The sequence below is a fragment of the Sorex araneus genome, chromosome 3, assembly GCF_027595985.1.
Source record: "Sorex araneus isolate mSorAra2 chromosome 3, mSorAra2.pri, whole genome shotgun sequence".
Taxonomy (NCBI): Eukaryota; Metazoa; Chordata; class Mammalia; order Eulipotyphla; family Soricidae; genus Sorex; species Sorex araneus.
The window spans coordinates 48,067,464-48,089,873 of record NC_073304.1 but is presented as its reverse complement, the minus strand read 5'-3'; the positions used below and the strand labels follow the sequence as shown (position 1 = coordinate 48,089,873).

At 42.3% G+C, this 22,410-nt stretch overlaps 1 protein-coding gene across 3 annotated transcripts in view; it reads left to right on the top strand.

The window, feature by feature from the left end:
* The first annotated feature begins 10,320 nt into the window (after positions 1-10,320).
* FRMD6 (FERM domain containing 6) overlaps positions 10,321-22,410 on the top strand; it is an 83,359-nt gene continuing 71,269 nt past the window's right edge. For 2 of the 3 annotated variants that reach the window (XM_004601737.2, XM_004601736.2), the window contains exon 1: positions 10,321-10,445. The gene's annotated coding sequence lies outside the window, so the exon portion shown is untranslated. Of the gene's footprint in view, positions 10,446-11,154; positions 11,284-22,410 lie in introns of those variants that run through there. The other variant, XM_055133293.1, reaches the window with a different exon arrangement.

Sequence of the window (22,410 nt, the reverse complement as noted above, 5' to 3'; positions counted from 1 at the left end):
GACCACTGTGTGCCAAGGATATAATTGAAATGTGTTATTGGCAAGGAATTCAATAACTAATTGATTGCTCCAATAAAATTCTGCTAACATTTTTAATATCTTCAAAAACTGAAGGATAAGTAATGGTAGGGATGTCTGAAAATTAAAATATACAGTAAACAATAGCAATGAAGAGTATTGATCATTATATTACATACCTCTGTCACTGTCACTGTCATCCATTGCTCATCAATTTGTTCGAGCGGGCACCAGTAACGTCTCTCATGGAGAGACTTATTGTTACTGTTATTGACTACATACCTACATTTGAAAATACTAAACTATGTGAAACAGCTGATATGTGATGTCCTGTGAAAATCTATCATAAATCTTCTTAAAAAATAGATTGTTTCTTATCATCGTGGCATATCTGAGAAACAAATCTTTTCATTACCTGATATATCTGCCCAATAAGTATCTCAATAAATTTCAGTTCTTTACACACACACGCGCACACACACACACAATAAAATCAAACAAACACACAAACAAAAAAACTCTCCCTCCCTTTTATGGGATTCATTCATTTAACAAATACATACCAAACATTCTTCTAGATGAAGTACCATGAAAATTTTGCTCATTTTATGTTAATTTAATTATAAGTATAATTTAATTTTACCTTAATAAACTAGGGTATGTGATAAAAATTTCCCAAAGTAGAATAATTAGAACAAAAAAATCACAAATTTACTGATTGTTTAATAAATCACATAGAATGTTTGACTCAGTTATAGTTGAATCACATAGTTAATTTCTTAAGAGTATATTTAAGGCTCACCGTTCTATCCCTGGTAAGAATCTTATCTTCAAAACTAGTTCTAGTGAGGTTCAGAGGGATAGCCCAATAACTTGAAGCAGTGTTTCACACCTTATTCCAAATAGTCTCCCCTTCCAAACTTGTTGCCTTCCTGTGGTCCCCTATTATACTGTTTGACCTCCTAGTTTTGTGCCATGTTTACTTGTAGCTTTCTTGGAATATCTTGGGGGCCAACTGGAGGTCCTATATCTACCAGCTGGGAAATGGTGATTCAAAGTACCTGCCTTGCAAGCATATGATGGCAAGTTCAAATCCCTGATGTCTCACATGCACCAAATCCCCAGTGTCTCACAAGCATGATCCTGACACTTTGCTATTTGAGTCTAGAAACTGATATTTGTGATCCCTGACACTGCTGACATTTTCTGGCTACACCACAGCCAGGTATGTGTAATCACCATAAAAGAGTGCAACTGCCACGCCACCCCCATTAACCACAACCAAAGAGACAGACAGCCAGGAAGTGCAGACCCTGGTGAGCATATGTGTGAGCTTCCCAGAGAACCCCAACAAGCACAACACATGTGTCTCAGCTAGGACTATGACTCCTGGTGAGCACATAAACAAGCACCATAGGTAAAGGAGTACAGTATTCTTTGAGCACTATAGCTAAATCCATAATCATGGAACCTGATGTGCGACTTCTGGTCTATGTGCTATTCTGGTCACAGCAACACTAGAATCAATGAACAGAAGTGGAAGAAAACAGAGAGAATGAAAAATAAAAGTCTAACAAATACACTGCTAGGTCAATAGTGCATGTCACCCACCAAGTTTTCCTCTTGGGTAGTTATAAAAAAACATTTAGATCTGGGGTCCTTTAGAATAACTGCACAATTTGGGGAAGAAGAAGGTTCTCCTGAGCAGTGCTCAGGAAGTCAAGGCCCCACTGATGATTCTGGTGATTCTCAGCTATCCAGTCCAGCTGTTTAGTGCAAGAACCTAAGAATGTGCTTCTGCTCGGGGCCCTGTAGCACTGGGGATACCAGTAACAGAATCCAAGCCATAAGGTGCTGGGAACAGAATCCAAGTTGGATGCACACTCCTGGCCCCCAACTGCATAATTCTTGATCTTTAATTCAAATTCTGTGGGTCAGCAGAGCTCTTTCTTCAAAGAAATAGAACATTAGAATTCTATCAGGTTAATAGAATGATGTATTTGAATATGCCAGAATAGAAAAATCTAGTAACAATGTTGACGGTAAAAGAATTTCTTAAGATTTTTTGGTATTTGGTTTCATAGCCAAGCCAAACAAGAGTGAATGAAGGTTTTGTTTCTAATTTAGGATCAGATGAGAGGAAAATTGGGATCTAATAAAGTTCATAAGTTTTTTTTCTCTTTCATCCAACTAATTAATGCAATCTGCATATTTGAACCTTGTGCTATAACTAAAACCCTAAACACCACATATGGGCAGGGTACTCCTGTAAACTCACCAACTTATACTCTCATCTCAGTGAATTTCTTGTGAAATTCCAGAACTAGCATTTCTAATCTGCTCTTTTTCATCATGAGTAAAAACAAGTTTAAGGGCATGTTTGTTATACCTAATGATCTGCTTAAAGTTACCAAATTAAAACAGAATGGACAAATTTTAAAAACCTTTATAATGATTAATAGAACTTTTGTTGGCACTCTCAAGAAAATCAGTATGGGCCAGGCAATAAGGCTATGTTTCTGGATAGTGGTTCCTCACATCTCCCTTTGTTCCAGTTTAGTATCCTTCAGGTACAAATTGACAAGATGTCGTAAAATAACTGAGAAGAATTTCAGTAACTCCCCTCATGTTATCATCTGTTTGAAAGTGACTCCCCTTAGAATTTTATCTCAGATGAAGATAATCAGACCCAGTTGTGGGTATAATTCACACTGGCACTAGAGTCTGCTTCCTTTCCTTTTCTATCCATTTCCCCCAGTGCTTAGCAGATAGACTGGCCACCCATCTCTGGGGACAGGGGTGTTTTCTTTCATCTTTTCAGAGAGTATTCAAGGAATGACAGAGCTGAAAATGACTCAGGGACATTTAGGGAATATTGTATAAACATACCAATGCCATACTCTCTTACTCAACTTTTTTTTTCCATCTTTTTCCAGCCTAGGTCTTCTTTTTTATATTAACTGCTCTTCATGAGGCAGCAATATTATTTCCACACTTAATCACTTACTATATTTTAGTTAGCAGCAGTATCATCAACCTAGTGTGTTGCCTCTGGCAATGCGCCTTTCAACTTCAAGGCAATGCTCTCTGGGGGGTTATCTGACCTTGAGCAGCTAACTCCTTTGGAGCATTATTCACAGCTACCTCCTAGCCTTACCAAATGCTTTTTTTAGGGGGGGAGGTGAATGGCAGAGGTGAGGGTAGCCCAACATTTAAGATCCAGGAAATTGGAATGTGGTAAAAATATAAGCACAGTAGAATGGAAATAAAGTAGGCCTTCACCTATAGACCTTAACATGCTATATACTAAAACCAAACTGTCCTAAGACAATCATGTTATACTATTGTTAAAGCATTTTTTGAAAGAGAGAGGGTGGAAAGAAAAGGAAGAGAGAGAGAGAGAGAGACAGAGACAGAGAGACAGAGACAGAGACAGAGTGAGAGAAAGAGAGAGACAGACAGAGAGAGACAGAGAAAGAGTGAGAGAGAAAGAGAGAGGGAGAGAGGAAAGAAAGCAAAAGAGAGAGAAGAAAAATGAGGCGGGTGAGGGGAGGTGATGGGAGGGAAACTGGGGACACTGGGGCTGGGGAAATTACACTGGTGGAGGGATGGGTGATGGAACATTATATGACTGAAATCAAATTATGAACAGCTTTGTAAAGATCTACCTCACAGTGATTCAATAATAAAATCTTTAAAAAAAAGAGTCAAGGGAAAATTTAATAATCTTATTTTTTTCAACTTTGTATCTCTAAATGGGCAAAAGGCACATATCCTTGACTTAGATTGCTTCATACGATCAATCCCAGAGCTGTGCTAGCTCAGCAAAATAATTACTGCAATTGCTGGTTAGGAGGTACTGGAGTATAATAAACAGTCGGATTAAATGATACTCAACTAACTCTCCTGATCATTTTTTTTTTTGGTGGTAGTGAGGGAGCCTAGGGTCAGGAGCAGCTGGGGGCTACCCACTCAAGGGCTAATCCTGGCTCTGTGCTCAGGAGTGACACAGAGTTTTCCCTGGTGTTGCTTGGGGAAACCAAATATTGTGCAGGGGACTCAAACCAGGGTTGTGGTTGCTGCGGCTGCATATAAAACCAGTACCTTACCTCCTGCATGACCTCTCAGGCTCCTCTCCCAATGCTTCTTAAACATGCAAATCTATTTTGGCATCTTTATTTTATAGAAACAGTAATATAGAAGAGAAAAAATAAAAAGGGTGGCAGGCAGTGAAAGCCAGAATTACATCACAGCAGTTGATTTCCATGTTATTATTTTTTCATTCGCAGTAACAGACATTAGCTATGCAGGCATTTGGGATATCAGAATAGGACTTAAGTTCTTTTGATTTCTTTATAGTGCATTTAAAAACAAAAACAAATTGAAATTACTCGAAAGAAAAGTGAGCTTGAATTCTTTAACTTCAGTCAGGATGATGAAAAATTCCTAGTTTAGGGAAAATTTCCCTTAAAAGCCATATGTCTGGGCCTGAATGATGGTACAGTAGGTAGGGTCCTTGTCTTGCACAAGACTTGCCTGTGTTTGATCCTAGCACCCCATATGATCCCCCTGAGCCCACCAGCAGTGATCCCTGAGCACCAAGCCAGTAGTAAAACAAAAATAAAACAAAGAAAACCAATATGTCAAATGACTTACTTCTTTGACTAGAACCTATGTTTTTTTTTCTTTTAATTTTTTAAATTTCACTGAATCACCGTGAGATCACTGTCATCCCATTGCTCATCGATTTGTTCCAGTGGGCACCAGTAACGACTCTCATTGTGAGACTTATTGTTACTGTATTTGGTATATCCAATACACCATGGGTAGCTTGCCAGGCTCTGCTGTGCGGGCTCGATACTCTCGGTAGCTTGCCGGGCTCTCCGAGAGAGGCGGAGGAATCGAACACAGGTTGGCCACGTGAAAGGCAAACACCCTACCGCTGTGCTATTGCTCCAGCCAGAGATAGTTACAAGTTTTCATGTTTGGGTTACAATCTCACAATGATCAAACACCCATCCCTCCACCATGCATATTCCCCACCCACCACCAATATCCCGGGTATAACCCCCCTTTCCCACCCTCCCCCTGCCTCTAAGGAAGACTGCCTCATGAGCGGAGGGGAGAAGGCAGATAGAATAGAGAAGGGAACACTAAGAAAATGATGGCTGGAGGAACCAGTTGGGATGGGAGATGCATGCCGAAAGTAGTTAACAGGCCAAACATGATGACCTCTCAATGTCTGTGTTGCAAGCTATAATCCCCAAAAGTAGAGAGAGAGTATGGAGAACCTATGTTTTAACAATAAAACATACCATCAACATGTAGGACCTTAATTTCTATATGTCACTGTCATTGTCATCTCATTACTCATCGATTTGCTTGAGTGGATACCAGTAACGTCTCCATTGTAAGACTTGTTATTGTTTTTGGCATATCAAATATGCCACCGGTAGCTTGCCAGGCTCTGCCGTGCAGGCAAGATACTCTCGGAATCTTGCCAGACTCTCCGAGAGGGATGGAGGAATTGAACTCGGGTTGGCCGCATGCAAGGCGAACGCCCTACCTGCTGCACTATCACTCCAGCCCATTTCTTCTTGATTTCTATATAGAAGATGAAAATAATTTTAATATACTTCTTTAACATAAATATAAATTATAGTAGGACACATCAAGTTTTGTATAATTATGTTCCTTATGCCAAAATGTATCAATGTTGCTCATCAAAGTTTAAATCTTTTTAATTCACCAATATTTCCCAAAATGAGCAATTCCACCCCTCTAGGGCTACTAGAATAATAGTAGCACTGTCTTACAGTTGTTCATCGATTTGCTAGTGGGCACAAGTAATGTTGTTACTGTTTTTGGCAGTAATTTAGGGGATACTTTGTATTTGCTTAAAGAAGGTAGATTTCCAGGACAGTGCAGGGTGCTTTTTCAGAAAACTCCCACCAGGAGTGATCCCTGAGTCCAGAGCCAGAAGTTAAGTCCTGAACACAACAGTGTGTGGCCACAGAACTAAATATATGAGAACAATCAAAATATTTCCAAGTGCAAATCATATACAGACTAATTAAATCATATGCCTGGGGCATAAGCACCTATAGTTTTTGAAAATTCTAAGGTGATTACCATACAGTTCCAAGTGTAATAGCCATGACCTTCATCAACTAGTTCCCAGGAAAACTTCTATTTATCCTTCTCATAACAGTTGACTTAGATTGATGCTCTCCTAAATGACTTATCCTCTTAATGAAAAGTTCCTGGTTTTCCCATGATGTTTTTCCTGCAATTATATCTCCATTGTTACAAGCATAAAGTATACTCTAACAGTTAGCTTGTAGTTAACTTGAGTAGTTTCCTTAATACACTGTAAGAGTCAAAGAATTTATGGTTGTTTATTTTGGGCCACACTAGACTGACTGTGCTCAGGGCTTACTCCTGGCTCTGAACTAAGGGATCACTTCTGGTAGTGCTTGGGGAACAATGTGGAGTGCTTGGGAGGGTGATCAAACCAGTCATCTGCTTGGAAGGCAAGAGTCTTGCCCCCTGTAGTGTCTCTCTGGCCCCAATTCAGGCATGTTTTCATTTAAGTCCCCGAGTCTACACTTGTGCCTGGAAGTCCTCAATGAATTCACTGAATGCATAACTTTTCCTAAGAGGAAAAAACATAAAAATATGAACTTAATATCTTAAATGCTATAGGAAAAGAAATAGTTTAAGATGTATTTAGGATGCAGTTTTACATATGGGTATCACTGTATCACTGTCATTATCATCCTGTTGCTCATCTATTTGCTCGAGTGGGCACCAGTAAAGTCTCCATTGTGAGACTTGTTACTGTTTTGGGCATATCGAATACGCCACAGGGAGCTTGCCAGGCTCTGCCATGTGGGCGAGATACTCTTGGTAGCTTGCCAGGCTCTCCAAGAGGGGCAGAGGAATCGAACCCGGGTCAGCGTGGGCAAGGCAAATGCCCAACCCGTGTGCTATTGTTCCAGCCCTACATATGGGTAATGTCTCATATTTTGGAAAACATCCTACCATTTAGAGGTAAAGAGACATAAGAATAAAAAAAGCAAGGTTGTTCCTCAAGCCCATGTTCTCCCTTGAATACAGATTCCTTTTCTTCTCTCCCCCAAACATCTTTCTAAATAAGATTTTTTTCAATAAAAATTATATTGCTTCACAAAAACAAAGGAATCAAGAGTAATCATAAAATATAAAGCTTGATATTTCTTACAGAACTGGTTTTGTTGTTGTTTTGGGGCTATACCTTCTGAACTCAAGGTTCTGTGCTCAGAGGTCATTCCTAGTGGTGCTTAGGGGACCATATATGGGCCTGGGATAGAAAAAGTGTTGGCCATATATGCAAGGCAAACACATCACCCCCTATACTATCTCTCCAGCCCCCAATTTTCATTTTTACTGTATTGTACATAGAAAAGTATTTTCTGTGTAAAAAATACCTAAAACAATTCACCTCTTTCAGCTCCACTTCCATCTTCAGAGGATTAAGTGTTGTTATTCCAAGCAATCCTTTGAGAATTTTATGATGTTTTGGGGGTTTGTAAAACTGATTTAAGAGTTTTAAAGTACTTAGTTTGCAAAATGCATTATGTAAGAGTCTATGTTTACTGTGGTTTTCATACTCTTAATATCATCATTATGATTCAAAGACTATTCACAGTAAATTTTTGCTTCAATTTAATTCTAGACAATAAACCCAATCTTGGAACACATGCTTATTTTTTAAAGCTGTTTAAAATATTTTGCCCTTTGCATTATCCAATTATTATATATTGCAGCAATGTTTCCCAGTCTAACAATATGCTGTTCTTTATCTGCTAAATTTTCCTGTACGAAGTCTAATAAGAAATGAACTGCTTTCCGAGAAACTGTTTCTTTACATTTGTCTTTACATGTGAACTGCTAACCTATCTCATTAGATATTACATTTGTTTAAGGCCTTACCAATTAGTGTTCAATATACTCATTCAGTTTAAAATGTTTCAATTAAATGTTCAATATACACTCATTCTGTCTATTGAGGGACGAGAGCAATAGTACAGGGACAGGCCATTTTCCTTGAACGCAGGAGACCTGGGTTTTTCACGGCACCTCATATGGTCCCTTAGAACTGCCAGGAGTGGTCCCTGGGTGCAGTCAAAAGTATGCCCTGAGCATCTCGGGGTATGGCACCCCTCTCCCATGCCTATTGAGGAAAAAGTGTCATCCTCCACTTTCAAATGCCTATGTTGTAATCAACTCTGATATTAGCCAATTTTTAGTTTTTGAAGATAAATGCTAATAATTTAAAAAGCGGTCCTTGACTTTCGTTTTACAATGTTAAGTCATGAGTTTAAATCTTAAATGCAATAGTAGTACTGTCATCCCGTTGTTCATCGATTTTCTTGAGTGGGCACTAGTAACATCACCATTGTGAGACTTATTACTGTTTTTGGAATATCGAATTTGGCAGGGGTGGCTTGCCAGGCTCTGCCGTGTGGGCAGGCTCTCCGTAGCTTGCCCGGCTCTCTGAGAGGGAGGAATCAAACTTGGGTTGGCGGTGTGCAAGACAAACGCTCTATCCGCTGTGCTATCTCTCCAGCCCAAATGCAATATCCTTGGAAATCTCTCCGTAGCACAGCGCGTAGTGCATTTGCCTTGCATGCGGCAGACCCGGGTTCAATTCCTCCGTCCCTCTTGGAGATCCCAGCAAGCTACTGAGAGTATCCCTCCCATACGCCTGGCAAGTTACCCTTGGCATATTCTATATGCCAAAAACAGTAACAAGTCTCACAATGGAGACGTTACTGGTGCCCACTTGAGCAAATTGATGAGCAATGGGATGACAGTGATACAGTGACTAGAAATAAATTTCGAAGGTATTATCAGTGGTGGAGACAAAAATGGCCATTTCTAATATCGAGCCCTAATGTCATGGTTGATACCCCCAAAAGTAAAAGCGATGAGACTATTCCAGTTTCAGCTCTAAGACAAAATTGACTTTCTTCTAACAAGGCGCAGAGCCATACTTTCAACCAGTAATAACTAGCTTTACATATTTGTTTGGATCAAAAGAACTGGGTAATTTTAAGGCTGCTTTTGTCAGCATAATTGTGATATGAGGCATTCTTACTCAAGGCTCCTACTTTTCCTTCCTTTCTTTAATAGAGGGCCCTGCGGGGCGTTACTGACACCCATGGTCTATCTGGGGTCACCTGGTCAGCACTGCAGAGGGGACCTAGAAGGGCAGAAGCCCAGGGGATGGGGCCAGATTTACCCTAGCTGGGGGCTAGGGAGCCGCTTCCAGCCCATCAGAGCGGCAGAGAGCCCATTAGCTCCAAGAGGCAAAGAAACCTCCTCCCCTATCCCCTACTCGAGGTGCCATAAAAACACCTCTCGGGTGGGTGCTCGGCGTCACCCGCCTCCGGCGGTCATGGGGAGGGAGCCGGCAGGTGGCATTTGACGTGTCTCGGGCACTGAAACCACAGCGGAGAGCGCTAGGTCTACAGAGGTCTACAGAATAGGAGCTGGACGCTCTAGTTACAAGCGCAGGGTCCTCTCCATCCAGGCTCAGAGCCGCGAGCGCGCCGCGTCCCGAATGGGTGGGCAGGCGGGCACGGGACTGTGGGGAACAAGGGGAACGAGGAATCACGGGGCCTCCTCCGTGGGCACCGCCCCATCTCTCTGGGGGTGGCCCTCAAAGAAGATGCTTCTGCTGAAAAATTCCCGGGATCAGACCACTGGGCCCGGGAGCCACAGGGGTGGAGTTGAGCTCGAGCCGAGCCAGGGCGGGGACTCGGGGAGGATCATTAATACCAGAGGGGAGAGCGGAGAGCGTCCCCTCTCGTTTCTGTTTTCATCAGCCAGAAAAAAGACCTAAGACATAACGGCGGTCCACACCGCCAAGTGCCTTTATGGCTTGCCTTTCTCTCAGGCGACTCTGGAGGGTGACTCCTCTACTTTCTTGAGCCCCTCTCACTCGAGGCACCCCCGGCTAGACACTTGGTTGAGTCTGAGGCGGGACCGCCGGGAGCTACACGTGCGGCGCGGAGCTCTGAGTTCTGCTCCAGCTACTCGGCCGCCTCCCCCGCCAACTGGGGGCGGAGTCTGCGCGACGGGGCGGAGCTTCGGAGGCGGAGCGAGCCTCGGGGGCGGGGCGAGTCTCCGGGAGGGGGTGAGCAGGGCGGAGTCTCTGGGGAGGAGCGGGACATTAGGGGCGGGGCGGGGCGGAGTCTGGGGCGGGGCGGAGTCTCCGGGGGCGGGGCGAGAGGCGTGGGAGGGAGGCGGGGCGAGCCCGGGGCGCTCGTCTGGCTTCCCCGACCCGCGGGCTGAGAAGAGTGGGGCAGCCACTGCGCCGGCAGGAAGGATCTTGGAGCTAACTCGAAACCGACGCTTGCTGCTTCGGACTTTTCTCAGAGGTAAGAGCAGGAGCCCGGGGCCTCCGAGGTGGGGTAGGCTGGAGGGGAGCCACTCAGCCCGCCCCCTTAGCCCGGCCTCCGCGCACCCTGCTCTCCCGTTGTGCCCCCTGCCGGCCGGGTGGCGGCGGCGGCGGCTGGTTGGGGTTTGGGGACGATTTCTGCTGGTCGTGAGCCCCGGCCAACGCAGTGTCCCCGTCTGCGCGTCTTTCTTCGCTTTCTTCTCGCTCGCTCGCTGTTGGCGTCGGGCATCGGGCGGGAAGGTGGCAGATCTCCGCCAAGTCGGAGCTCGCCCACGCCGGGGCGGCAGCCCGGGGCCCTCGGGGCAGCTGTGTTGGACCGCCGGGAAGGCGCAGAGCCCCGGGGCCGTGTTGGTGGTGGGAGAAGGGCCGGTCGGCGGTGTGGACCGCGTCCCCCTGGGACTCGGAAGTCCGCGCCCGGCAGCGCCCGGGTGCCTGTTTGGGCTTGGGAGGGCGCCTCGGTGTTAGCGCCGGGTCGCTGTGTCGGGGCCACGCTGCGGACCAAGCCCTTGCGTCCTGCTCTGCGCGGACCTGTGCCCGCCTGTTGTGCGCACGCCGGGACCGGGCAGCGGGGCTGCGGGGAGAGAACCCTATCGAAAGCCTCGTACCCACGATCCTTGAAAAGTGCCCAGTTCCCGGGAGTCCCGGGAGCCGGTCGTTGAGTTGGGGGCCAAGCTGAGCCAGAAGGGCACCTCGGAGGGATGAGAGTGGGGGGCGCGGCCTGCAGAATTGGGGGCTCCTGGAGAGCTTGCGGCGCGCAGGCCCGGGGCCGGACCGAGAAGACCACCAGCCCCTCCTCGAGGAGGGCCAGAAACTGTCAGGTAAGGACAGCGGAGGGCTGCCCGAGCGACATCCACGACCATTCTAAGCACCGCCAGTCCCGGGACGGCTGGACCCACAGATGGGGGGCGTTTTCTTACGGGCACGAAAACATGGAAAGCTGTCAAAATAAGCATATTTTAAAGTCGAAATGAAAGCTGGGAGGGTTTTCAGGTCGTGCCGTTGTGTATCTCATGTCCAAAGAAATGCTGGCTCTTTGACGCTCCTTTTCGTCTTTATGTTTTTAAAAGCAAAAATCGGTTGTGCCAGCATTGAGCTGTGTGCGCATTGCCCATTGTAGGAGGAAAAACTTCAGCAGGCATCCTCGGCTTGATTATTTGACTTCAAGCCTGTGTCCTCCAGTTTTTGTATTTTTCCTTTTGACTGTTCAGAAAGTCTCTTGCAGGATTTTTCTATGTAGGATTCTCTGCTTCTCTGGGACCCGGTGCCATTTATTGATTTTTTTTTTTAAATAAGCATCAATTTACATTTAGTTTGTGCACTAAGTCCTCTCGTGTTACCACAGGGTGTAGTTTAGGGATTAGAAAATGCTGTTGGAGAAAGTTGCTAGTGGCTTCATTTTCCAAGAATGTAAGTCATTTCCTTTCTGTGATTTCAGGGAGTTGATATTTCACAGCATCAGAACTTTGTGGGGGGAAAATTCCCTCAGTACATCTGTCATTTAAGAAATCAATTTTTAAGTTTTTGGATTTTTTCTTCTTGGATCAGCACATACATTTGGGCGGAGCGACGTGAAAGACTGAGGGCATTTTCCAGAATCGACAGCATCAGGATACTGGTAGAAAGTAATTTTTAAGAACCACGGAGACCTACAAACAGCCTGCAGGATGGGAGTGGGGGAGGGGAGAGTAGAAGAGAGGCCGGAAAACAGATGCACTGCTGTTGCCCCTTTGTAGTATAGAACTTCTAACACTTCATCCTTTTTCCTTGGTTGTGGTTTTGAGAAATAAAAGTTTTGTGCGAAAAAAAAATAAAATGATGCACAGTATAAGAGGGCTGACATTTGAATTCGCTTTCATATGTTTGTAAACCCATTAGATTTATGTATCATATTGAAATGAACCTTGGGAATTATTAGATGAGGAGGGTCCCCTTAGGGGATATCTACTATCAGGTTATCTGTGGAATATCTTCTCCAGAAAGCAGACTGCCTGTAATATGAACTCGCTCCCCTCACCCCTTCCTCCTCAATTGCTTCTAAGAATGCCTGAGCTCTGCCTAACACTTTACAGTGCTCAAAAGGGACAAGAAATTTTTCTCGATTAACTCCCTTCCAGTTGGTGGAGAATTAATAGGTCAGGTTACCTACACATACTTTGAACTTACAGATTTAAGATGTTCATAGCTTTGACGGAAGACAATAATGCAGGCCAGAATGAAGACAGTTGCTTTTAAAAGCAAAATGTCTCTGTATTAGATAATAATATTTGGCTACAAGTTCTTCAGAAACTAGTACTCAATTCTTAAAAGCTGAAGGGGGTGGAGGTGCGGTGTTGTAGAACTCTTCTAGTTTCAGGGTTTTGCTTCCACTTCTAGCTAAGTTTATAAAGCTTTTTGGCCTTCAGAACTTAGGACATTATTACCTTTTGTAGCAGATGCTTGAAAAGCAAGTTTCAAACCAAAATTGTTTTGGAGTGAACTGTCAGGTTCCAATTTTAGTGTAAACCAGTTCTGTCTCACAACCAACTTCTTTGATAGAAAAATTCCTTGTAGTTTTTCACTTGGAGGCTGCACATTTTGATTTCTAAGGCTGTCGGCTTGAAAGAAAACAAAACCTGCAAACAATTATTTTATTACATGAAAGCCAGTACCAAGCAAAGATTAATTCAGTCCAGATGCAAAAATGTATGTGCATTTTAGATTCGGATGATCTCAACAAGCTTTCCCTTTTGTTGGTGAGGTTTGCCTGGATCCCACATGGCATTCACAAATGATCCCTTAAGTGATTTTTTTCTGAGCTCAGAGCAAAGTATCAAGCACCTTCTCTAAAGTCATTTTAATATTGTTTCAAGCATTCCAAATAGAATATTGTCTGCAGTTCTGTAGAGATGAGTTATTCTTTCTACTTATTAATACAGATCCATCAAGCTCTGGGAAGCTGTGTCTTTCACAGGTGGGAAAAGCAGAATTACTCAGAATTGTTTGTAGCCTTATAGGCAAAGTAGAGACACATTGGCTTTCATTTATGCAATTTTAATTCTTGAAAAAAAATTTTGTGTTCAGTCTTCAGTAGAATCCTACTGTAACAACAGTTTGTAGTTTCTGATACAGTAATTGGTCCTTGTATGATGATCCCCTGTTCTCAGCAAGAAACAACAAACACAACTCACAAGAAAAAGCCAGTATTTTAATAACCTGTACTCAGAATAGCAGAGGCATAAAGGGTGTATATTACACACTTCAAGTTATATCTTTTTAGGAAGTCTTTGTGTAATTATATAATTACACATTTTGGGAGTTTGTTTCATTGTGATTTCACATAAAGCAATTGCCTTAAAGGGAGAACTAATAAAGATTTAGTGAAAGGAATTTTAAGTAGTGAAATTTTAGTTAAAAATGTATCTTTCCTAAAACCCAAACAGGAAAAATAGTATTGTTGGCTTCTGCGTCTGAACTTTGATATAGGGAGTAGTTAAGAGAGCTTTTGAGTTCCAGGTTATACTGAAGGAGAGGCTTTGGGGGCCTATAAAAATAAGTAGGAACAAGTTAAAGGGATAATTTGAAAGAGGAAGTAGAATACTATGTATTGAATTCCATGGCAATCTAAAGTAAAAAGGAATGAGTACTTAAAAACAAGACTGAAGTAGAGAGATTTTTGTGTCTAAATGGGAAAATTAAAAGGATCTTTGGATCTGAAAAAATTAGAATTATGATGCGCTTGCAGGTTTGTAGACAGTATGAAATAAATAGGGTGCTAAGTGTTCCTTATCCTGGAACTCTTGCCTGTGTTCATGTTGAATCACTCGTTTGGTATTAAAATAATGTTAGGAAAATGGTTGCTTATTACACTGGGCCCCCTTTCCCCTTTAAGCCACTTCCTATTTCAGAGACCCGTAACATATTTTGTCTGAACTGTAATGATTCTAGAAATACTTAAGTCCCTCAGCATTTGTGGGAGCTACTGTCTGCCTCCCATACTGTGACCTGCGCTCTGTAGCATTAATGGCTGACATTCTCTTACAGTTTGAGTAAAAACAAGCAAGCTGTGCCTCCAGTTACCTGTCGTGTATGATTTAGTGGTGTAGTTACTGTTGATGCAAGTTATGTATCGCTTTTTATATGTTTCAAATGGAGCATTAATGTCATGTTGATCAAAGAAGGATTTTGAACATCGGAAGGGGAAAGAGTCACTGATAGTCTGCTGATTGTGTTACTTCAGGAGAAAAATATGGTACTGAAACATTTATAGAACTAAATAACAGGCCAGAGAAGGCAGTATATATTGGTACTTCTTGGGAGTTGTCTAATAGAGCAGAGATTTTCTTACCTGCAAACCTATGGTAATAGAACTATTTTAAAAGCATTGTTTACAAACAGAATATTTGCACATTAGCATTTATTGTAGTGCAGTTGTTTGATCTACTTATATAGTATGTTAAGTAGCAACAACTTTTTTGTGGACTGGTAGGAAATTTCTGTAGGGCAGTAGTCATTAATGTGATCAATGGGATCATTCTGACCAAAGGTGTCAGTTTGGAAGTATTGATATTTGATCAGATTGGGATAAATTTGATCATGCTGTGCATATACATTCTAGAACCTAATGTTTTACTGGCATATTAAAACAGAATGGAACATGTTATATTAACTTATATCCATAGTTTCATGTGAAAAAGGAAATCAAGGCCAAGCAATTCTGGATGAATGTTTCAGGAAATTAATAAGGGTCCTCATGTAACTTTTCCAACAATTCTTTGTCTGGTTCATATGAAATGAAATGTAATTTTCATCCCACAGGTATGAATGCATGTGTTATTCAATCTCTGGAAGAATGTGTGTGTGTGTGTGTGTGTGGCGGGGGAAGGGTGTTGCTGGTGACATTTCCCTATGTCTTTATTTCTTTGGAATTTGTTGAGTTCATATAATCTGGGAAAGGCAAGAAGTGTATAGCAGAAAGTCATCATATATCTTGGCAACTAACATCAAAGTCAAAGAACAGAATATTAACATCTCCCCAACCGACTCCCCTCAAGCTTCTCCTTGCTGTCATAATCCTAGCCTCTTGGGTACCTGTTTGACTTTCTTACCATTTGGTTAACTTTAACGTGTTTTCAGTTGGCATATCAGGCACTCAAATATGTGTTCTTTGTCATGTCTTCTTCACTCAACCTGGTGTCTGTCCAATTTGATGCAGATGACAGTACTTATTTTACTCTTGTTTTTCTGTAGCCAGTATATATGGCTTATTTATTCATTTTGGTGGTTTTGGGCAATTTAATAGGGCCTTTCCTCAATTCAAGAAAAAATATAGCACTTTGGAATTGGGAGAATAGACTAAAGAATAAAAGAAATTCTTCAGAAAAATGAGAGCAAACAGAGTGGTATCATGAAAACACTCAGGCCTGCTCAGTTTTCATATTCTTAGTATACTGAGAATAAACTAAGTGGATATTGCCAGATTTCACTTGGGAATTAAGAAGCGGAAGGGGACCCTGGATGACCGCTAACCCCATCCTTTTTTAAAGCTGGAGGGAATAGGCCTCATAAGGTCAAGTGACTCATAGCTAATGGCAACAGCAAGAGAAGCTGCTGCTGCCTCCCCATCTCCTGCCGTGTTCCTCTAAGTGGGCACTGCCAGAGTCCAGGTTGTTGATAGTAGTCTAGGCTGCAGATGGGGGCCGGGGGACAAGCTTTCTGTTTGTTCACATAAAGATAGTAGAGTTCCTCTGAAGGGGCACTGAGGGATTTATTTTCTCCTTTTTTTCCTCTATCTTCTAAGGCCCTACTGTAGTGAGACTTTGGGTTGTAAGTGTCAAGTAGGTGGTCTCGAATGTTCCTCCTCATTCATTGTTACTGATTCATAAATGATCTAAGATGGGCCCTCATTTCAAAGGACTGCTTTCTAAATATTTTCACAGTAGTTCTTTCTTAAAAGATTTTTTCTTCTTCCCCTTATTATCCCTCCTGTGTTTCTCCATACTTTCCCCCCTCCCCTTTTCCCCATCTCTCAAGTTAACCATTTCTTTCTTTTTTTTTTTTTTTTTTTTTTTTGCTTTTTAGGTCACACCCAGCAATGCTCAGGGGTCACTCCTGGCTCTGCACTCAGGAATTACCCCTGGCCATACTCAGGGGACCAAATGGGATGCTGGGAATTGAACCCAGGTCGGTCGTGTGCAAGGCAAATGCCCTACACACTGTGCTATCACTCCAGCCCCTCAAGTTAACCATTTCTTAAATACCCCTGGAAACATCTCTACTTAAAAACAGTGAACTCTGGATGCTAATGTCTGGCATTGCCTGGGGAGTACTTACTGTAAAGCACATATTTTTGAGAAAACAAATAGATTAAACAAAATACTTGCAAAAGAATACTGCAGATTTAAATATTTCCTTCCATGTTTTCCCAAAGAGAAAAAGGATTATACTCATGGTTAAAGAAAAGGTTCAGAATTGCAGGATAGCATCTATAAGAAGGTCGAGGGGGAACAGTAGAAAAATAGGATTCTTATGAGATATAGCTATAATAGTAGAAACTACGTATATGTAATATTAGAAAATTAAGAAAAAATTGCTCATAGTTGGGCAAAACTCTAAAAAGCTGCTCACAAAAGAGAAAAGCATTCTGTGTTGTGAAGACAATGTGAAAACAAGAGGACATAAGCTATAACGGTGATAGGGACTTTGAGATTAGTCACATGGGCTCTAAATCCAAACTTTACTGTTTTTAATCTGTAACATTGGGAAACTTGCTTCACTCACTGACCATCATTTTCCTCATCTGTAAAATGGTGATAGTTATAGAACTTAGTCCTGTACCAAGTTTCTACACAGCTGGGGAGTTTCTTTACTTTTCGTTCTACTTTCCAGTAACATTTCTTCTTTCCAAAAAAAAAAAAAATGGTAAAAGTAACTATCCCACAGGTTGTTTTGCTTATTAAATGGAACAGGACATACAAAACAGCTTTTGGTTTTTTTTTTTTTAATTTGGTCTGATGTAATGAACAGTTGAGCAGTGGTGAAAGACAAAAATAATAATGTATGGAAGAATCACTTAAGCCTTTATAAGTAATTCAGGGTCTCTTTTAGTATGTTGTCTTTTGGTGGCATTAAAATCAAGCAACAAAAACTACTCTTTCTCAGGTACAGATACTGGGCAGTCTACTTTGCTAAGAACAATCGACCCATCCCACCGATCAGTCACTAATTGATCAAGTTATTTTTCCTAATTTTTTTCCAATAGTCTCAGGTCTTCTGCCTGCCAGATTGTTTTTTCCCCCAGATACCGTAAAATTAATCTGCAGATTAAAAAAAACACTGGGGCTGGAGAGATAATTACAGGGATTTAGACACCTGCCTTGCATGTGGCTGACTCCAGTTCATCCATTGGCATGGTACATGGACCATTGAGCACAGTCAGGACTGATCTCTGGACAGGGAGCCAGGAGTAAGCCTTGAGTTTCCCAGAATGTCCTCCCACAAAATATCATGCTTATGATGAATGTTATATGTTTAAATGTGAAGTGTACTCATAACTTGTGTCTTGCTCTTGTGTCCTATAGATTTCCTGGCATCTTCTTAGAAAGCCACTCTTACTGGTATAAGGCAAGTCTGCCATTGGTTTTTGGTCCCAGCCCCATCCCCACCTATGGTACAGTGTATACAGAATGTGGGTCAGCCCTTTTCTATTACAGGGCCCAAAGTTAAGATTTTTTTTTTTAAAAAAAAAAACATTCAAAGAAAATTAATAGTCTGAAACTTTCAAAGGGGTTTTTAAGAAAAACAAACTTAAGCTCATTAGAAAGATACATTTACATCTAAAGAGCATAATTACAAGCTTGGTCAGGATAGGTGCAGGATCTCCAGAATAATCATGATGTGTCATTCAGATATGTTCTTTCAAAGGGGGACCAACCTGAGCTAAACCTACACTGTTAAGTGGGTAGATCTTAAATTTGGTAAATCTGTTTCTCTGAAAATGTTTACTGGGCTCATTTACTAAAAGGTTTTATTTTTAAGAATATGTTTTTTTTATCTTCACTCCTTCCCCTCCCCTTTTTTTCCTTTTTGTTGTTTTCAGTGACTGGTGCTCACCCACATCTGCATTACTTCTCAAAGCTTGCAGGCACACTTGAGCTCATACACTTGGTTGTGGTGTGCCAGTGATGCATACTTTGTTGAGACACTAGGGCTCTGACCCATCAGGTCTAAGACAGGTGTTCTACCCCGAAAAGCAGGTTTTATTTCTTTATGAAAATTTCTGGATTTCCGATGCTGAATTCTTTGTACACATTCTGCCAGTTTCATGTTTATTTATGGGTACAAAGTATATGTGTGTGGAAAGTCATTAGATATTCCCAGATCAACGCTAAATGGATTCCTGGTTTTAGTGATCACAATTGGTGAGGGTCAAAGTTAGTGGTTCTTAACTTCCCTGGGTCTGCTGGATTTGTGTTGAGTCATGAGGTTGGGCTGGGATTTTTCTTTCCTTCAAGTACAGAGAGGCTATTCTGCTTGCCACAGAAGTGTTTAGGAGCTGGTCACAGTTGCAGAAACTACAAGAAAGTTGTGACACTGGAAATTAGTCTATGTTTAAATTATTCATTCAGTGTAATGCATGCCTAATGTATGCCAGGCACTGTTCTAGGCCCCTGAAATGTAGGCCTGGGAGTTAAATTAAGAACAAAGCCCCTCCTTTATGGAGCTTTTGCTTTTATTGCATTGGCAGGCAAGTGGTAAACGTAGTAGAGGACATTTTATATTTTAGAAGATGGTAAGTATCACTGGAAGAGGAGAAGTGGACAGCAGTAAGGGTCATGAGGAGATGGAGGAGAAAGGGACAACACCTCCAGTTTGCAGCCTTGTGATACTTAGGTTGCCCTGGAGAGGTGGCCTGAAGGAGAGGCTAGCCTACAGAGATGTGGGGGATGGTCCCAGCCATAGAACCAGGAAGGTCTTGTGGATAAACCTAGTGTGTTCCAGGAATACTGTATTTGCATAATGCACTAGATAAGGTCCAAGAGATTTGAGAAGAGAGCATCAGCCTGTCTCTTTGAATCCAGTGAAATGTGGAGCCCTTGGAAGAAAACACTAAAGGAATGAAGTAACTTGACTTGCATTTTGATTGGCTGCTGTGCTGAGTATTTTTTTAAAACAGGGGTGGTCAAAGATGAATTCAGGCATACAAGTTATTGCAGCTGTTGACAATAATCCAATTTAAAGATGCCAATACCAGTGAAGGGTGGTGAGAAATAACCAAGATTTATTTTGTTGTAGAACCAATAGGATTTCCTGGCCAACTGAGGAGTATGAGAAAGAGATCAGAATTAGGATAACACCAAGGCTTTTTACATAATTATGGAGCTGCTGTAAACTGAGATGGGGATCTGATAAAGGGTTTGGCTTGGGAAAGAGAAGTAGGAGCTGTTTTGAACATGTTTGTCTTCAAGTGGAGAAGTTGATGAGGTTGTTGGATATGTGAATATGGAGGTAAAGAAGAGGTTCAGGTTAGAGACACAAACTTGAACCCTTGCAACAGATTTTGGATGAGTTCACTTACGGAACATGTGTAGACAGAGAAAGTAGTCCATGGATCAAGATTGGGTCATGTTAGTATTTATAGTTTGTAAACAGAAGAACATAGCTCAAGCCAAAGGAACTATGCACATATTCCCAACATAGTGAACCTAAGTGCCATTATTGGAGAGAGTGTTGATTGTAATGAGCCCCATCATGGGAAAAAATGAAGTACAGCACAGTTTTCTGTTTTTGATACTTGCACTATTTTGATGCGATGAATTGCAAGCAGGGCCTCCTGCATGTGAAACATGCCCTCTCCTGCAGAGTTTCAATCACAGTTCGGAGAACTGAGTCATTTTTCAAATGGTTGAGGGACTTGGGCTGAGCCTGAGGTGCTTCAGCCCCTAGGGGCTGAATTAAGAAGCCAGAGAAAAAGGAGTCTGATGGATAGGAGGGAAGTGAGAAGAATTTTCCCCCAAGTGAAGCAACTGTCTGGGAGGAGAGAGTCTTCCTGTGGTGCCTCATGTTGCTGAGGTCAAGTAGGATGAGGACAGAATTGCTCATGAGATTTAGCAACCTGTTGAGGACTTTGATAAGAGCTGTTTAGTGAAGGGTGGGGCCAAAAACCTGTTAGGAGTGGGTGGACTGGAGAAATAACAAAGCACTGGAGAGGGGGGTTGGGGAGTGTGGGACTCACTTTCTGCTCAGTTTCTTGTCAATGTTCTGTATTAGAGTAGCACTGTAGCACTGTCCTCCCCTTTGTTCATCAGTTTGCTTGAGTGGGCACCAGTAACGTCTCCATTGTGAGACTTGTTGTTACTGTCTTTGGTATATCGAATACGCCACAGGGAGCTTGCCAGGCTCTGCCATGCAGATGGGATACTCTCGGTAGCTTACTGGGCTCTCTGAGAGGGACGGAGGAATCAAACCCGGGTGGGCGGCGTGCAAGGCAAATGCCCTACCTGCTGTGCTATCGCTATATTTTAATTATGTCTGAAAGAGTCCAGGCAGAACTTTGGAACACTGAGGGTCTTCTTCACACTTGAATTTGAAGCCTTTAGTTTCCCCTTAGTTATTATTTGGATAGTTTGTGGGAGTAGATTGTAGTCTGTTTATTTCAGAATTGGAGGGAAAATGAAATGAATGGGGAGATGGACTGGGGCACATTTTCATATAAGAACCTGGGTTCTGATACTAGCACCACATGCGCCCCCAGAGCTGGGAGTGTTCCCCTGGCACCAGCAGATATGACCAGGGAGGGGAAAAAGCACCAACAAAAGCAAAATAGAAAAATATGTAGTAGTGCCATTTATTCTTTCTCCGTTTTTTTCTTTTCTTTCTTTTTTTTTTTTCAGTGCTGGGGATCAAACCCAGGGACTCACACATGCAACACAAGTTCTCTAGCATTGAGCATTGAGCTTTTAGCCTCCTTCCCTCCCCCCAGCCCCCCACCCCCAACCTCTATCTTAATGCTATTTCTTTTTTCTGTCTCTTTTTTTTTCTTTGCTTTTTGGGTCGGTCACACCCAGTGATGCTCAGGGGCTACTCCTGGCTCTGCACTCAGGAATCACTCCTGGCAGTGCTTGGGGCACCATGTGGGTTGCTGGGGATGGAATCCGGGTGGGCCGCGTGCAAGGCAAACACCCTACCCATTGGTACTATCACTCCAGCCCTCTTTTTTCTTTATTAAATTTCTTTTGGATAAAAACTATATCCCGGAGTCCCTGTGATTTTTGTGTTAAAATTGTTTGGGGGCCAGAGATTTAGTGTAGGGTTTAGTTAAAAGCTCTTACCTCACATGTGGCTGACTTGGGTTAGAATTCTTAGCACCCTGAGCACTGCCAGCAATCACAAATCACCCCAGAGCATGGCCAGGTGTGGCCTAACCCCTCTTGTTTTTCTTCTAGGAAAGACACATTCTTTAATTTAACCCATTAATCTTTTCAAAGGCTCTAGCAGAGCCCTAAGTGAGACTTGTTTGTTAAACCTCCCGTTCCCCTCCCCCAAAGCTGGTAGACTTGAGTTGGCCTGCCCATACACCGTAGTTCCCCTCCTACCTGAACTCACCATTCACAGCTCAAGGGTTCCCAAGAACCAGAGCAAATTAAAAAATAGGAGCACTACTTTCTTAATGTTACTTTTCTACTTTGTTGGTTTCATTGTAAATGTTATTCCCAAGCATGTGATTATGCAATTTTCATACTTCTGTATTTTATATCATAATTATGCACCAAGAATTTTCTCTTCTGGGAATTAGCTTTGAATTATAATGCTAACATTCTGTAATACTATCATCAAAACGAATCAACAAGTCTCTGATACTAATTATTGTTTCTTTCTCTAAGCTTATTAAAATGTTAACACGTAGGCCTTTAATGCTTAAATACTGTTTTTGGATAGTTAAAAGCTTACAGTGATTGGTAGAATTAAAA